Raw genomic sequence first — 16,192 nt, forward strand, 5'->3', positions numbered from 1 at the left:
ATTATTGAATTGCCACAGGGAAAGGAGCAGGAGAAAGTGGCATAGGGGAGAGTCCAACTCCAAGGAGCAACAGGAACCAAACAGAGGGTTGGATTCTGTTTCTTTGGGCTGGAGGCCCTGCTTGGGAGAGGCCCTGCTTGGGAGTGCCACTTTCACAAATATTTTTTTGTCTAGCTAGCTACTTTGCTCTTTGAGGGTCTCACATGGAGGACATGAGAGCTGAATTTTCCTATGTGAGATTAATGGAGGGGGAAGGAGAAGACAAATTCGTCCAGAGCAAGACCAAAGAGCTGTGTATGTTATCTCTGTCACATTGCAATCATCACTGAAGTTTCAGGAGGGAAATTCATATATATATATATATATACAGTGGTCCCTCTACTTACGAAATTAATCTGTTCCAAATGCACATTTGTAAGTCGAAAAGTTCGTAAGTCAAAAAGCGGTTTCCCATAGGAATGCATTGGGAACGGATTAATGCGTTCCGGAGCCTAGAAAAAAGACCCAGACCCCCAGTAAGGCTTGCAAACTGCACAGGAACATTTCTTTTCAAGAATAAACAGGCAGGCAAGTCAAGGAAACCGCATGTAAAATTCGTAAGTCGAGGAAACCCCATCTAAAAATTTGTAAGTCGAAAAAAACACATCTAAAACCGGATCTAAAACTGCTGTTTGTAACTCAAAAAATACTTATTTCGAGTAGTTCGTAAGTCGAGGGACCACTGTGTGTGTGTGTGTGTATATATATATATATATATATATATATATATATATATATATATATTACAGCACCCTGTAGGAACATGGCTGTGGGTGTGGCTCATAAGGGCCAGTGGCAGAGGCTGAAATTGGTGTAGCTTGTAGATTTCATTATAATCCTTCTAATTCTTCATAATTCAGAAACTGAATTTGCATGGTATTGATATTGCCAGTGTCTAGTAATGTTTCTGTCCAAAAGCCTCCTCTCTCTTTTGGTAGAGGAGGATCTGATGGGAGATGGGGAGAGGAACCAAAAATACCAGCTTAGCTAGAGAAGGAGGTCATGGCCATATAAGGCTAAATTTGGAGGGCATAAACCTGGACAATTAGCAGGCTGGATCTATGATCATATCAGGTGTCTCTCCAGATTCAGCAGCAACTTTTGTCTATTTACTACCTTGGATTTATTTGAATCCACAAAAGGTGAAGATTGTGTACGTGTTTAGGTACATGTGTTTAACTTAACAGAAACTCAGAGTCTTGTAATGATTAAGTGATGTCTTAGTTAGGAGACAGAAGTCTGTGATTCATGCTGATAAGGTATAACCTGTTTAATTATTGTTGTGTAACCAATGTTTGTGTAAACTGTGTAAACTGTATAATAAAAGGTATAAAAACTTATGCAAATTGTAACTCAGGGTCTCAGCTTGGTGAGAACCAGTTGGCACCCTCTGTCTGCAGCAGAGCAAAATAATAAAGCCTTAGAAATTTTTCTCCTGTGTCTGGTTACTCTTATAAAAAGAGCCCTGACAAGAAACCAGAAAGGTGCATTTAGACACATCACCTTGTTGAATTAAAATGAATGTTTGAAGTCTTAGCACTAGCTACTAAATCCATCCTAAATAAAATGGACATCAGATTTCTATTGAATGTATTCCAGATGCCTTATAATATATTAAAGCCAACAACTAAATTATTTTTAAAAATAAACACTACACAAATAACTGGCAAAATACATAGCACTAAACCACTAAGACTGCTATCCTATGCATCCGTATGTAGGAGTTAATCTCATTAAATGCACTGTGGCTTGACATTGATTGATTGATTGATTTGATTTGATTTGATTTATAAAACCCTTCCAAAATGGCTCAGGGTGGTTTACAATTAAAACACACCACTAAAACAGTAAAGAACTTAAACAAATTAAAAAACATATAACAATTAACAATTTAAAAACATTTTAAAACAACAATTACAAAATTACAGTGATTAAAAACCCCCAAATCGGGTTTTGAATTTTAAAATAAACCAGAAATTAAAAACCCCACAATTTAGAAAGCAGAGAAAGCTTGGGTGAAAAGAAGGGTTTTCAGGTGTTTTTTGAAAATTGCCAGAGATGGGGAGGATCGTATCTCAGCAGGAAGCGCATTCCACAATCTCAGGGCAGCAACCGAGAAGGCACGTCTCTTTGTAGCCACCAAACGAGTTGGCGGTAACTGGAGACGGACCTCCTCAGATGACCTCAATGGGCGGTGGGGCTGATAACGAAGAAGATGCTCTCTTAGGTACCCAGGGCCTAAGCCGTTTAGGGCTTTGTAAGTTATTACTAGCACTTTGTATTTTGTCCAGAAACCTATTGGCAGCCAGTGTAACTCCATCAGTAAAGGAGTAACATGGTCTCTCCGAGATGACCCAGAGACCAACCTGCCTGCCGCGTTCTGAACCAACTGAAGTTTCTGGACTACATACAAAGGCAGCCCTACGTAGAGCGCATTACAAAAGTCAAGTCTGGAGGTTACCAGCAGATGTACCACTGTTTTGAGGTCATTGATCTCGAGAAACGGGTGCAGCTGGCGTATCAGCCAGAGCTGATAGAAAGGACCCTTGGTCACCGCCTCAATCTGAGAAACCAAGGAGAGGTGTGAATCCAGAAGTACTCCCAGACTGTGAACCTGTTCCTTTTGGGGAAGTGTGACCCCATCTAGAACAGGCAAATCAAAATAGTCTCTAGAGTTCTGACCCCGCACAATAAGTACCTCCGTCTTATCTGGATTCCGCTTCAGTTTATTCTCCCTCATCCAGCCCATTACTGCTTCCAGACAGGCATTTAGGGAGGATATGCCAGCTCCTGAAGAAGTTGACATGGAGAAGTAGAACTGGGTGTCATCAGCATACTGGTAACACCCAGCTCCAAATCCCCTGATGATCTCTCCCAGAGGTTTCATGTAGATGTTAAAAAGCATTGGAGAAAGTACGGAGCCTTGACAGACACCATAAAGCTCAGATTTTGAAGAGCAACAGTCTCCAATCGACACCATCTGGAATCTATCCAAGAGGTAGGAGCGGAACCACTGTAAAACAGTGCCTCCCACCCCCAACACCCCCAGACGTTCCAGGAGGATACTATGGTCAATAGTATCGAAAGCTGCCGAGAGATCCAAGAGGACCAACAGAATCACACTTCCTCTGTCAATTGCTGATTGGAGATCATCCATCAAGCCAACGAAGGCAGTCTCCACAACATAGCCCACCCGAAAACCAGTTTGAAATGGATCTAGATAATCAGTTTCCTCCAAGACCACCTGGAGCTGAGAGGCCACCATCCTCTCAATTACCTTGCCCAGCCATGGGAGGTTGGAAATATGCCTGTAATTGCTCAACTCCGAGGGATCTAATGCAGGCTTCTTTAGAAGAGGTCTAATTATTGCCTCCTTAGGACAAGGAGGCATCCTGCCCTCCCTCAGAGAAGCATTCCCTCAGACATCTAAAACATCAAGTGTGACTTTACATCAAGTGTGATGTAAAGTTTACATCAAGTGTGACTTTACAGTTGCTTAAAAAGAGGCTTTATGAAAGAAAGAAAATGTTTACCTACTGGCAGAAACTGTCCAGAATAGAGGCAAAGTGAACCTACAGAAAGAGTGGGTGTGACTAGTAGTACTGCTACTACTACTACTGCTACTAGAAAAAAATAGTCCCCTGTTCTATATTCTCACAAATAGCACAAAGCAGTACTAGAAGATTTCAGTGACCGAGAAGGAACAGATAACTACTATGCCAGAATAGGGGCAAGATGTTCCTAATGTTATGTGCTGACTGCTGAAGTTCCTGGAAAGGCGGCCCCACATAGAATACATTCAGATGTGGGCGGCCCCACATAGAATACATTCAGATGGTATAATCCAGATGGTAGGGTATCACTACATGGATAACCAGGAGAAAGAGGGTCTGATTCATAGAGGAGCACACGCCTAGCTTCTGCCATCACTTGGGATCCCAGGAGTTAGGAAGATGGCATACAGAACTCCCATATTACAGGTATTAAAGAATACCAGCTCTCTCAGAGGAGGTGCAACTTACAAATCTTTAAAAGACTTTCTTGGGTTGTGCACAAAACTGGATCCCTTTGAGCTGATGGTGGGGTGGGTGTGGCTTTAAGTACAGGGGAGGGTGCACTTCCCCCTCCAGCGCACTGTGAATAAATAGTCCGGTGGAGCAGTAGCCTATCTCCTTGCCACCCCATTGTTATACTGACCAGAAGTGACCGGAAGTGCAGTGCGTGCGACATGCACTTGCCTGCCCACGATGCATGCACTGCATGGCACTTCCGGTCACTTCTGGTCAGTAAAACAATGGGGTGACAAGGAGTTACGCTGCCATCCCACTGGACTGTTTATCCACACAGCACCAGACGGGGATGCACAGGAGAGGTGGGGTGTTAAGTGCACCCTTCCCCGTCCTTAAAGCTACCCCTGGCCCCACGTTCGAACCAGTTCAAATGTGGGCTTCTGAACCTGTTTGACGCTCTAAGAATAGAACGCCAAACAGGTTTGTGCACATCCCTATAAGACATCAGGAATGAAAATGTTGGAAGGAGGGAGGTGTCCTATTTTTGAACATGCCCTTGCATAAAAGGTACCATGTGTGGTATAAACTAATACTGTAAATCAGTAAAAAATGGTTAACGTAATATTTTCCCTTATGTACGTTAGGCATGGACATTTTTACGTGAAAGGAGCATTCAAAAATTCTCCCACCAGCTATCAGAAGTGGTATAATCCAGATTTCTACTCCCTCATGCCAAGTCAGGTATAGATTGACCCTACATATGCTTGCTCTTTGAATCTGAAGCATGTATAATCATTGTATTGTAATGCGATAGTATAGATTTGGCAGTGGTGCCACACCTGGATTCAATTAGAATTTCCATCCCCAGAGAAGTCAGTTTCCCTTTTTAAAAGAAAATGAATAAATGATTGGTTTTGCCTAGCAAACCACATTCGCTTTTGTAAAACTGCAAGAGCACCTGTCCCATGGAATAAAGAAAGTGGCACCTTAACACAAGCTGTTAAACACATCCATTAAATTAGAGAAATATGCAATGTGCCTTTATATGTAATTTCCTTTTAAAAATCTCCTTCATAATTACTCTTATTATGTAGGTGGGCAGTCTCTTAATATAGATAAAGACCTTTGCAGCTGCTCTCCTCACAGGCCTTGTGTTTAATATGCACTTTGTAATTAGCTTGGATGTAAAGCCCCACTTTTGCAGTCAGCCCATTTTCTGTCAGATCATTTTTAATCTGAGCTGCGTTCAGCTGCGAAGGGCTGATAAGCATTTCAGAAATCTCTGTCCATGACAAACAGGACTTTAATCTCCTTGTTTCATTTCTAGTGCACACATTGCACAAAATTCAGCTCAAGAAAAAGGAAAAAGGGGGGAAAACCCAAACACTCCATGCAAAATATCTTTCTTGGATGTTGTACCATTTTTTCCTCATCTGTCTTAAAAGTGCTCAACTTGATTCTTAGGCTCATAAGTCTCAGCCACATGATTTGTAGTGGCTTTATTTTCAAAGATTTCCCTCAGCCTTTGGAAGTTCATTTAATGCTGGTGATAAACCCAGAGCTTTTGTTTTCTGAAATGGTAATGAGGAAGAACAACTCTTGTGCTGCAAACTAATTTCTGGCCCAATACCAATTAGAGGCGTAGCAGGGAAATGCTTGACTAACAAGCAGAAGGTTGCCGGTTCAAATCCCTGCTGGTACTATATCAGGCAGCAGCGATACAGAAAGATGCTGAAAGGCATCATCTCATACTACGCGGGAGGAGGCAATGGTAAACCAAAGAACACCACAGGACTCTGTGGGCGCCAGGAGTCGAAATCGACTTGACGGCACACTTGACCTTTACAGGAAAATGACATTTCTGAGTACTAAGCCTGTTGACACTACAGTTGGTTAACTATGCTTGTTCATTTTAGGCTTTAACCAGTTATTCCCAAAATTTTTAGTAAGTATTAACCTCTTCATGTCAGCAAGCCTCCACTGGTTCTCTGGCGGGGGATCAGCATTCCTGAGAGTAACAAATTGATTTCTGCAATATGTGTATGAAATTTTATTTTCATTGCACTCTGGGCTGTTATTATTTTAGTAGATAGAAATGTGTGCATGTGTGTGTGAGAGAGAGAGAGACAGCAGCTGTAAAGAGCAACTACATAACAAATAGAAAACATAATAAAATGCATTTCTACCTGCTGGCAAGAATCACACCTATAAAGGTGAGAGAATACTTCATAAGACTTAAAAGTAATGTAAAAAATATTTATTTCACCTGAATCAAAAATGGCGGAGATCATTTATTATTGCTGAGTGGCAAAGAAGCAACACATTTAAATGTTGGGAAATAAACTTGAACAGACTACAGAAATGCAGCAAAATCATTCTTCCTCAATCTTACTTTCACCAATACAGGAACAAAATGTATGGAGGTTTTGTATAAAAACTGTTACTTAAAGCATAGGCTGAAATTCTTCAAGCCATGATAGAGCTTACAATACCATATTCTTCAGACTGACATGAAGACATCAATACACCTACAGAGTATTCAACTTTTATTTCTGTTTTATTCTCTCCCTCCTCACCAGCCCCCGCTGATGAGCTCTGCTGCCTCATAAGAGCTGCATAACAGGCAGAAAATCAAGCACTACATGCTTTCCCATCATAATGAGTAAGTAACTGAAAAAATATCACCTGTTGGATTTTTGCCTGTCACAAAGCTGTTGAATGTTAAGTGTTAGAAAAAGTTAAGTATGAGATATAAGGGTGGCAAGTCAGTCCAATGTAAGTTAAGCCCAGGGGCTCTATGTGAGGTACTGTATAAACCTACTTATAGATTATTGTGTGTGCTATAAAATTCCCTGAGCAAACTTTGGAGAGTGTATACTGGTTGCACTCTGTAGGGTGAATTAGACATTACCAGTCTTTGACTGCGTGGTTCACAGATCCCAATGCTGTTAGTCTGAGTGAAGAAATGGTTGAGGTAAGGCTGCTTTATCTACTACTTCTACTACGAAGATGACAAATATGTATATACCGCTTTTTGACAAATCTGTTTTCCATTCAGAATCACAGCCTTCCCCAGTTGCTTTTCAACCAAAATGAAAAAAAGATACGGTTAAGTGTGAATGTATGTGTATCCCTGCCATAGACGATTTGATCTACTTTGGCATGAAACTTAAGAGTGTTGACTAAGTTATATCAGCCGTCTCTTATGACTGCAGCTATGAAATCAAAATGATAAAAAGAACAACACATAATCACTGCTAATTAATTATAATAGGATTGAGGCTCCAAGAACATACAGGAACAAAACACAGACTTTATTAGCAAGACTGAAAGATTATCAGCTATTTATAATACATTCTTAACTAGAAGACAAATGAAAGGTGCCATGTTTCTCTACACACAGTAGGTTTTATGGCATCAAACTATATTATGTAAAACTTGAAGGAAACACAGTAATGTGTTAACTACAGTCAAATACATATTCATCTGATAATGAGGATCATAGTTCCTTTTGGGATGTTTTGCATATACTGTGCTGCACAAGATTTAGGAACCACATTTCTAGAGTGCGTAAGTTTGTCAGTTAATAATCAGCATGCTGTAACTACTTGTTCCGTGGTATGTAATGAGACAATGATTTTTTTAATGCTTTAAGAGCAAACTCAGCAAAAGCTGCTCTGAGTTAAGTATGTAGAATCATTGCAAATGTAATATGGTTAGAACGAAGCAATTTCAATGTGTCACCAATAGTAAATGTCAAAATTCACACTGACTTCTCAGGAGCAAAGTCACAATTAATCCCCAGGTGCGCACTCAGAACTGGAGTTTCTACAGCTGCTTAGGAATGTAAAATGTTAACCTGCACTGGATGTCATGCGAATGCAAATGTTGTTATTGTTATGGGGTAACTCTCTACCCCACATTGGCCAGCCTTGACATCCATGGTGGAGAGGTACACAGAAGTATTTTCTGTTGAAGGAGCATCCATTCAATCCATCATTGAATTCCATCATTGAAGGAGCGCCAGCGTGGTGTAGTGGTTAGAGTGCTGGACTAGGACCGGGGAGACCTGAGTTCAAATCCCCATTCAGCCATGAAACTAGCTGGGTGACTCTGGGCCAGTCACTTCTCTCTCAGCCTAACCTACTTCACAGGGTTGTTGTGAAAGAGAAAAGTATGTAGTACACTGCTCTGGGCTCCTTGGAGAAAGAGCAGGAAATAAATGTAATAATAATAATAATAAAATCCATTATGCTTTGCACGCCTCCTCCTCCTCTTGCTTGATCTTCACACTTACTTGCTTTTCTGTCCTTGCTAGTAGGAAAGGGGCAATGGAACCCATATATATAGACAACGATGATGGGCTGACAAAAGTGCAATGACTTAGCAAGAATGCCAAGGTCAAGATGAGGGCCCTTCCTCTTGAGAACAGGTAATAATGACTTTTTCCTATGTCCAAAGGTGACACAGGGGTCAGATAACATTGTTAGGTGTTAAGAGGTGCTAAGTGAGATTGTTCCAAAGTTGTCAATATGGTGAACTTTGAATGCACCCTGACCAATAGGTCTCTTACAAAACATAATGACACCAGGGGCAGTCATTGCTAGGTGCCAAGAGGTACAAATGTGGAACTTGTTTTTGCAAATTTGCCATTATGGTGAACTCTGAATGCACCCTGACCTATAAGTTAACAAAACAAAACTTTCAGAGGCAAACCAAGTCCTAGAAGACTATTTTTCACTTAGATAGTGGGTGTTTTGCAAGTCAACTAACTCAGGGGAATGTCTGTACACCTAATGGGGCATGCTTGTACCCCAGCAGTATTTTTTTTTTAATGGAGGCAAAACCATTTATGGTAATAACCTGCTCTTTGAGGTTTGGTTTCCTGGGATGTCACTGACAATGTCCTAAATGGACAACATTGTAGAATTAAGAACCAACAATTAATGTTTTGAGCCTCTAAAGGTACAGAAATACTCCATGACAACTGGCAAGGGTTAAACAATTAAACAGTTAACCAATAGTTATATGCCTTTTTCAGACGTTACCAAAAAAGGGGACTTGGTACTCACATTCAGCATCCTGAGATAATGCCCAAAAGCCCCACCCTGTCACTGACATACTCAAAAGCCTCAGCCCCCACCATGCTTTCCACACTTAAGTTTGTTTGTTTGTTTATACCACCTGATATGCACATCTCTATTTTGTTTATTTGTTTGTTTGTTTGATTGATTGATTGATTGATTGATTTCTATACCACCCTTCCAAAAATGGCTCAGGGCAGTTTACATGGAAAAACAATAAACAAATAAGATCTAGGCAGTGTACAAATTTAATATATTTAAAAATCAACACAAATTAAAATGCACAAGACACAATGAAAACAATAGTATAAAACAGTTATTAAAACAAATTATTAAAATCCTAATTAAAAGCTTGCAAGAACAGGAGAGTCTTGAGGGTCTTCCTGAAAACAAACAGAGAAGGAGATGCTCTTATTTCAGCAGGGAGACAGCATGGCTTATAAAATGACAGAATTTGTCTACTTCTGGGGCTTTTTAGTTTGGAAGAGAGGTGACTATGGGGAGACATAATAGAGATGTATACAATTATGCATGGAGTAGAGAGAGTGGACAGAGAGAAAACGTTTTCCTTCTCTCACAGCATTAGAACCAGAGATCATCCCATGAAACTGTAGGCCCGGAAAATTAAGACTAACAAAAAGAAGTACTTTTTCACACAGCACATAATTAATCTGTGGAATTATCTGCCACGGGATATGGGATGTGGTGATGGCCACTAGCTTGGATGGCTTTGAAAGGGGCTTGACCAATTCATAGAGGACAAGTCTATAAATGGCTAATTGTCTGGTGGCTATAGGCCACTTCCAGCCACAGAGGCAAGATGCCTCTAAATGCTGTTGCTCCCACAGTTGCAGGGGAGCAACAGCAAGAGAGAGGGCATGTGGACTTGCCTGTGGGCTTCTCAGAGGCTTCTGGTGGGCCTCTGTGTGAAACAGGATGTTGGACTGGATAGGCTTTGGGAATGATCCAGTAGGGCTGCTCTTATGTTCTTATGTCTCTACATAAGAACATAAGAGCAGTGGTTTTCACAGTGGTTTTCAAAGAAAAATAAATAATAAGAAGCTCCCCTGTCCCCAAAGTGCTCATGACCTAAAAAGAAACAGAAGGTAACACCAGCATCAAACATTAAAGGAATGCTGTGCTGGGGTTGGATAGGGCCTGTTGCTCTCCCCATGATAAATAGAAGAGATTCACCACTTTAAAAGGTGCTTTTTAAAAACTCTGTTAGCAGAGGTAACTGCTCTGTTAGTAGAGGTAACTGCTAACTGAGAAAAGTTAGTTAACTAACTGCTAACTTCTCACTGCTGCCGCCACCACCACATGAAGGAAGCAAGCTGCACCTGCTGGACCCACCTATCTGAGCTCCTGAATCACTTAGCTCTGCAACCTGCCACTGAAGCAAAACTTCCCCTCTGGCTTCTCCATTGGATGGATGGTCAGTCGGAAGGGGAAGGAGACAGAGGAAGAGAAGCTGCTCATGAGAGCAAAGAGTTCTGAGCAAACCAAATGTTGCAACTGCTCCCCAGAACTTTGGACACCACAACACATGCCAGAAAAGGCATTTGGTCCCCAGAATAGACTTTATTCCTCCTATGGCAAAAAAAAAAAAAGTTGTTTGGTCCCCAAAATAGTCGCATGTCCTCTACGAAGTTCCCTAGTTGGCAACCCTACCACAATGGTGCAGCTCTCATGTTTAAAATGAGAGATTGCTCAGACATAATGTCACGTCCCTTGGGGCTCCTGACATTAGCAGTTGAGTGATATGCTTTAAAATAATCAATTATTTACATTCCTTCTGCTAGTTGCCATGCTGCTTAGCCAACCAACACCCAGGGTGGCTAGTTGAGAGGCAGAGCCTTCGAAGCAGGTGGTACTGCCCACAATTTGAGAAGGCCTGAGTCTGTGCGGTCTGTGCTTTTGTCCTGCATCCACCCCACCTCACCTGATTTTCCTTTCTTGCTCACAGCACAAAGATGTGGTCCTGCCAAAGGACAGAGAACTGAGTTTATGAGTATAACAAGATTAGATCTAAGCTGTTTTGAAGTGTCACAATAGTAAATTCCAACCTGAAACCCTATTTTCAAAAGACAACAGCAGACAAATGCAAATATAGAATTAGTGCAATTTCAGTGTAAAATATTTACATTCTACAAAGATACTGCAAGCCATGTATGCCAAGAATTGAGTCATTTGACCTCATTAGTGATGTGTAACCCGTCCTGCCTCCACTCAAATAATATTTGAACCACTAATTACAAGCTTCTTCTGTGATCAGTTGAAACAACAACAGCAACCCACACTTTCCCCCAAGACTTCTAAATTGGCTTTTGTTTTAATACGTGCGTCTTCTTGCAATGCTGTGCACATAGTGAAGGGGTGAGCAGGCAGCTGGGCATTGCCTAAGCGGTTGTGAGACACTCCTCTTCATTGTGCATTACAAGTGCCCTGATTGGCTCCTGGAACAAAGAGAAGGAGATTTCAGCAGCTAGAATATGAATTTTTCAAGCTAGTAATGCTGGTGTTACCACGGAGCTTCATTTCACCCAGAGACTGAATTTACAAACAGCTCTCAGCAATGTTTGGTTCTGAGAACTACAATTCCTGTGGGTCAACATGGTGCCATTAGTGTGTATATGCCAATATACACCCCTGCTAACTTGGCAAAGAGGCACCTTTTAATGTGGCGATTCTCTTTATTTAGCAGGGGTAGAGTAACTGGCCCTATCCACCCCCAGCACAGAACCTCCAGTGACTGTTGCTAGTGTCTGTCTTATGTTTCTTTTTAGATTGTGAGCCCTTTGGGGACAGGGATCCATCTTATTTATATATTATTTCTCTGTGTAAACCGCCCTGAGCCATTTTTGGAAGGGCGGTATAGAAAGAATAATAATAATAACAACAGCCTATATTATGCGACGATATCTATAACAATTGACAATAAAATTCAGCCATCCCAGGTCCTTGGGAAGGACTCGATGTCTGGATAAAACAAACCAGTCAATAACACCTGTCTGACTGTGTAAACAAGAAATAATAATAATAATCCCAGTGGTAATTGGCGCCCTGGGTGCAGTTCCAAAAGACCTTGAAGAGCACCTCAACACCATAGGGGCCACAGAAATCACCACCAGCCAATTACAAAAAGCAGCTTTACTGGGAACAGCCTATATTCTGCGACGATATCTATAACAACAGCAACAACATTGACAATAAAATTCTGGCATCCCAGGTCCTTGGGAAGGACTCGATGTCTGGATAAAACAAACCAGTCGATAACACCTGTCTGACTGTGTAAAATAATAATAATAATAAATAAAACAAACCAGTCAATAACACCTGTCTGACTGTGTAAACAAGAAATAATAGATGGGAGAAAACTTTTGGAAACAGGTGAGCTTTTTCCTTCAACTTCTTCAGACAAAACTCATAAATACTAAGCATCTTGATGTGAGGAGGATTCTCCTATTACTATAAATCTGGGGTTCTCAGCCTTGGGTCCCCAGATGTTGTTGGACTACAGACCCCATCATCTACTTTGTTAGGGGGTGATGGTAGCTGTATTCCAACAGCATCTGGAATACAGTTCTCAAGGTTGGGAAGTCCTGCTATATGGGGTCAGGGGCATTAAGCATCTGTCTACTTGCTGGTGTTACAGGGCAACTGCTCCATGGAAACTTAAGTGGTATCATACAAAGTACCCTTTTAGGACAGGAACATAGGAACATAGGAAGCTGCTATATACTGAGTCAGAGACCATAGGTCCATCTCGCTCAGTATTGTCTACACAGACTGGCAGCGGCTTCTCCAAGGTTGCAGGCAGGAATTTCTCTCAGCCCTATCCTGGAGAAGACAGGGAAGGAATTTGGAGCCTAGATGCGCTTCCCAGAGCGGCTCCATCCTCTAAGGGGAATATCTTACAGTGCTCACACTTCTAGTCTCCCTTTCGTATGAAACCAGGGCGGATCCTGCTTAGCTTAAGGGGACAAGTCATGCTTGCTACCACAAGACCAGCTCTCTTCCCAAGAGATTGATGGATGGGATGCTAATGTCCCTTTATATCTAATCACAGCAGAAGTCACAGTGACCTTGCCCTTCTCTCACTCGTTTAATGCTGTGGTGGTGTAAAGTTGTGATAAAGGTGCTTTGAGATCATTGTAACAGTTAGAACTAAAAAAAAAGAATACATTGTCAAAAGTAAGGCTGTTTACATCACTACAGACTATTCTTAAGTCTTCAACCACTCCCCCACTGGTCTGCTCAGCTACTCTTTGGAGCACTGGTAGAGGATCTGTCACATTGTTCACCAATGACCTTGTTAAATAGACAGAAGCACACAGTCCATCGACTTGACTTGGTGTGTTGAGTGTTCCTCCTCCTGACACAGCCACTTTCAGAGCAGATTAATGAGAAAAAGAGTTGGCTCATCAGTCCCAGGTGGTGCTGTGATATTGTATGGAAATGAAGTCTACTTTGAGTCAGAATGATATGATCAGTAGGGTAAAACTACAAGAAGAAACTTGTAGCAGCAAAAATTGCAGCAAAAATTGTACTGTGTTGGTAGACACTAGAAGGATATTCACACGTGCAGCTTAACACAGGCTAGGGCAGCCCAGCCTGCGCTAGGCTGCATGTGTGAAGCACCGGTATTGAGCCCAATCCTGGCACTACCCCCATGCCAAGCCTGAGTTTTTAACCCAGAGTTAAGCCAAGGTTCACTTAACCTCAGCTGACGATTGTCTGGGCGACAACCACAGAGTTAAATGGTAGGGGTGTGCATGGAACCGGCTAGCCCGATTCAGTTTGAGTGTAAGCTGCACTCGAACCTGACCGGGCCAGTTCTGTACGGCCCCCATCAAACTCCCCCCCCCCATTCGGTTCAGTCCGGGGGGGTGTTTCACGATTATTTTTTTAAAAACTAAATAATTTTTTTTAGTACTTGTAGCTCCTTTAGGGGGCTTCCGAAATGCCATGCGGGGTGTATGTGTGTCCATGAAGGTCCCCCCTCCCCCCACCGGCTATGTTGATCACCGCCGCAGACCACAAAGCCTTCCTTGTTGGTCCGTTTGAGCCTCTGTAAATCAGCGTGGTGGCCATTTTGCCTGCCATCGCACGTGCTCAAATGGCCTCTGTGAGGCCTGGCATGGCCCAGGGCCTCGCAGAGGTCATTTGAGCATGCGCGGTGGCCATGTTATTATTATTATTTTAAATCATCACGGAAGTTCCAGCATGCTCTGTGCGAGTGCGTAGAGCATGCTGGAGAGACCCCTGAGCCAGGAGGCTGCTTTTTAGCCTCCCAGTTGGAGGTCTCCTTGTGAGTTGCCGTGGTGCAGAGCTGCACCACAGCAACACACAATCGTAGAGCCCAGGTTAGTGGAGTGCTCGCTCCGCTAACCTGGGCTTATGGGAGGGCTCTGTAAGCCGTTAAGCTGCTTGAGAGCAACTGGGCCCACCTGCGTTCCCAGTGGTTCTCACAGTCACCAGAAAGTGGGCTAGGCTCCCTTAGCCCACTTTTTGGCGATCGTGAGAATCACCTCAATGTTTACCTTGGGTAAAGTCCTCTAATTTATAGCATGTTACAGCAGGGGGTACAGTATATGTAGAAAAGGTCATGACCAAGGTCAGATGGTCACTCTCTGATTTATTATGTATGTCAAAATCCCATGAAAGGAATGTCAGAGATACCAAAATGTAATCTATGACACTGGCACAGTTAGCACTTTAAAAAGGTAGAATCCATGTGAGTTATCATGGTCAGTACCGTGATTGTAAAGTCCAAATCTGGAAGCTTGATTCAGGAGGGAAACCCCATACTTAACCAGCATCTTTTCTAAGGAGGTCCAGGTGAGATACCATGAGTCATGCCACCCCTCTGTGTGGCCTGGCATGATCCAGGCCATACAGGGACCAATTGCACAAGTGTAGTGGCCTCCAAAATGGCTGCCGCGCCAGAGGGAGAAGGCCCAAACAGGCCGAAGAGCCGGCTGAATGGGCCGGTTTGGGCAGTAAGGGAGGCCAGCAGGGGGAGGGGGAACCTCCGTAGGACACCCCCCCACACCTCGAGCAACTGCCTTGGAGGGGGTAAGTTATAGATAGATAGATAGATAGATAGATAGATAGATAGATAGTGGCCCCACCCCAGATCAAGCCGAACCGGGGGGGGTTGAGGGGGTGCCGGACTGAACTGGCTTAGTCCGGTTCAGGTCCAGTTCAAACTCAAACTGGACCAGTTGATTCTGTGCACACCCTTGTGTGCAGAAAACCGGTTTGCCTGGTTTGGTTCGAGTCTGAATTAGACTTGAACAGAACTGGGCATGTTCTTTCCCCCCACCCCACCCTGCCCTGCTGAACAGACCCATCCAGCTCAGCTTCAAGCTGGTTCTGGGGTTCTAAAGTTATTAAAAACAACAACAACACTCACTTCCTCCGGGGGCTACTGCCATGGCTGCAAGGGGTGGGGAGTCCTCTGGCAGTTCCTCCTCTCCCCACTGGCCTCCCCCGGTCTCATTTTTGGCCCATTCTGGGCCTCTCTGCACTGGCGGTGGCCATTTTGGAGGCCGCTGCACATGTGCACTAGCCAGTCGTGACCCCAGTTATGCAGATGGCTAGTGAATATGCATGCACTGTCGTTCTGTCGCCATCTCAGAGACTAAAAGTAAAGTATATATAAATTCACCTTTATTGTGATGTACTCTGCAAATTCTGACTAGTTTAGATTCTCAAACAATGGATACATGTGGAGAGGGGGGGGGGAGAGAGATGCGACAAGAGCTTCTGTTTACCCTGGTACTTTGTAGAGTACCAGAACTTCTTATTTCATTATCAGAGAAACATATTAGAAAGTATTGTTCTATCAAAATAAGAATATGAATAATGGAGAAGATCCAGTTTCTATACATAAACGTTTTGTATACTTTGGTCTACAAAACACTGGCAGTATGTCATGCATTTTTTTTCTACTGACAACCCACAAATTCCCAGTTACTGTGCTTCATTTTAAGATAGCGTCACTTTTTCGAGCTGCAATTATTGCAGTGCAGTTGGGAGGACCATAACTTTATA

At 42.7% G+C, this 16,192-nt stretch overlaps 1 long non-coding RNA gene across 2 annotated transcripts in view; it reads left to right on the forward strand.

The window, feature by feature from the left end:
• The first annotated feature begins 4,692 nt into the window (after positions 1–4,692).
• Positions 4,693–16,192, forward strand: part of LOC128340320 (uncharacterized) — a 44,152-nt gene continuing 32,652 nt past the window's right edge. For both annotated transcript variants that reach the window (XR_008313596.1, XR_008313597.1), the window contains exons 1-3: positions 4,693–4,790; positions 6,629–6,711; positions 8,368–8,481. This is a non-coding gene — a long non-coding RNA (uncharacterized LOC128340320). The remainder of the gene's footprint in view (positions 4,791–6,628; positions 6,712–8,367; positions 8,482–16,192) is intronic.

Source organism: Hemicordylus capensis, chromosome 1 (genome assembly GCF_027244095.1).
Source record: "Hemicordylus capensis ecotype Gifberg chromosome 1, rHemCap1.1.pri, whole genome shotgun sequence".
In the NCBI taxonomy this organism is placed as follows: Eukaryota; Metazoa; Chordata; class Lepidosauria; order Squamata; family Cordylidae; genus Hemicordylus; species Hemicordylus capensis.